Below are 2,426 nucleotides of genomic sequence, written 5' to 3' on the forward strand. Positions count from 1 at the left end.
TTATCGCCGCTTTAGCGACAGTTTTCTGCCGCTAAACCGGCGATCATTTTTAAAGCCCTTTCTTGATAATATGCCCCTAGGTGAGTGGGTACCCAGCTGTGAAAGGGAGTATACGGAGAGAAAATATCTCTTTTCTGTGATACTGGTTTTATGGGGGATCGCAGTTAAGTAGTTTTGCATCCAGCGAGTTCCAAATTGGTCTGCGAGGGGAACGCCGAGGGGAGAGTTGTAGTGCAACGTTGTCAACAACTCTAAGGAAGGTGATCCATTCTAGCCACATTCGGAAGGATATCAATTTGAAGTTTTCCTAATTATTTAATATTAACTTGCAGGCTAAGGTGAGCATTAGATCTAGTAGAAGGCGATCACCGTCAGTCTTCAGCTGAGAGTCTAATGGACCTAGGAGGATACACGAAAACTCCTGAGTGGGGGTAATGTTAAAGGTGTGTTTTATTCAATCCAGGATTTTACTCCAATAGGTATGTAAGATCGGGCATGTGTGCTAGATTGCCTTTGAGTTGTTCACAGTTCCAGCACTTGGGATTTTGGATGGTGCCAGTTTTTAAAAAGCCTAGACGGTGTCCAATACGTTCTATTAATAATAATGTATTTCGTTTGGGATAGGGTTGGTGATATCATAGTTGTGGAGTAAAGTTTGTCCCACTGGAGCGGAGCTGTGGGCTTACGCCACCATCTTCCTCACTCTCACGTGGAGGCAGGTTCTAGCAGGAACCTTCACTGGACTGATTGACTGGAGGGCTTTGAATTTTGACATTGACTTTTCCGCCCCACCACCAGACGTTGCTTCAGGGCGCATTCGATTTTTAATCTCAGCTGCCATAGTCATGAAAGCCTGTTCGACATGTGTTGCATTTTTTTGCTCTGGTTTCCAAAAGTGGAATTCCGAAGGAGTCTGAGAATTCCTTTGCTGTTGTGTACTCTACTGCTTTTTTTGCGCTGGTGTAACTATCTATTTCTTGCAGCCACCGTTTTACAGTATTAAAGCACTTCTGATCTGTCACATCATACACTACTATGGTACCATGGGCTCCTCTGCAATACCCGGAAGTGATCGTTCTGAATCTCTCCTGGCCTGCTCGGTCCCATGTTTGAAATGTAGTTGTTTTTCTAACTAACTCAATAGTTCTGATTTTAAAGTCAAGGGCAATTGTGCTGACGTAGCTTTCCGTGTCAGTGTCATCTGCAAACCTAAGCAGAAGGCAAGACATTCCACTCCAGACTCCTTAATCATATTAAGGATTCATGCTGGACATGTCACGCTGTCTCCGCCCCCCCCCCTCCCCTCCCACACACACACACACACCCTTCCCCGTCTGGACATTTATGACGCCCCACCGGCCTGCTCCTCTCAAACCCCAAAAATCAAGTTCACTTTTTTAACATCGTCTCTCTTTTTTGCCCTCACAGTAGGATAAGCCCTAAACAAGTTACTGGTCACCTACTGTGTTGTTCGAATAAAGGAAAATAAGAAATCAGATGATGAGATGTAAAGGAGGGCAAGCAATCGGTGTCTGATACAAGGGATTGTTGGAGGAGTAGCAGGAGTAAAGAGAGAAGGGAACAGAGGGTAGGGAAAAGGGAGCAAAATGCAACAGTGAGAGGATGGAGAAAACTGACAAATTTCTTCCACACCTGGTCAACATAAAATGCAAAGAAGGTCAGATTACATGTTCATTCTTCTGTTAGGGTCGCCCCATGTGTGCATATATGCCCATTATGGACTATCTGACCTGAGTGTCGGCGGACTAGTGTTTCCCTGAGGGTTGGATGCTGAACAATGCCACTGGCTTGAACATAGGGTGACCAGACGTCCTGGATTTCCTCAGACAGTTACGGATTTTCACGGACTGTACCGGGGTTCCGACACTTTTTTCTAATTTAAATAGATGTCCCTCTGTTTTTGAAGAGGGTCAGACAAGTGTGTACGTGATACTGCAGTGCTCGAGTTTTCAATGGCCCTCTTCCCGCACCAGGGACAGAAGTTCTGTGCCTGCAAGAGTCGCCTGCTGCGCTGGTTGATTCACACAGCTCAGGAGGCACTAAAGAGGCATGAATCAAAATGCATGACAGCACCAGCCTAATCTCACCAAGGGACGGCCCTTAATGGCAGACCTGGGTTCCCTCCAAGTTGCTCTGGCATGTAGTATGTCTGGCATATAGTATGTTGCGTGCAAATAATTGATTTGGAAACACTGGTGATATTCTGCTCGTGGTCGGTTCACTGACCACACCCCTTCCACTGGCTGATTTTTATTGCTGCTAGGCTGTATGGGGGAATACCTGGAACCCTCTCCTTCCTTCAGGCATCCCACATGGTGTTGCTGGAACATGACGCAAAACTACATCCCTCCCTTAACAAGCAGTAGAAGAACAACTAAGCCAACAAAATAGAACACTCATAACAC

At 45.9% G+C, this 2,426-nt stretch overlaps 1 pseudogene; it reads right to left on the reverse strand.

The window, feature by feature from the left end:
* Positions 1-722: 722 nt before the first annotated feature.
* Positions 723-1,229, reverse strand: LOC147698204 (ras-related protein Rab-1A pseudogene; annotated as a pseudogene).
* Between the last annotated feature and the right edge of the window lie 1,197 nt (positions 1,230-2,426).

This window comes from Lissotriton vulgaris, chromosome 8, assembly GCF_964263255.1.
Source record: "Lissotriton vulgaris chromosome 8, aLisVul1.2, whole genome shotgun sequence".
Lineage (NCBI taxonomy): Eukaryota > Metazoa > Chordata > Amphibia > Caudata > Salamandridae > Lissotriton > Lissotriton vulgaris.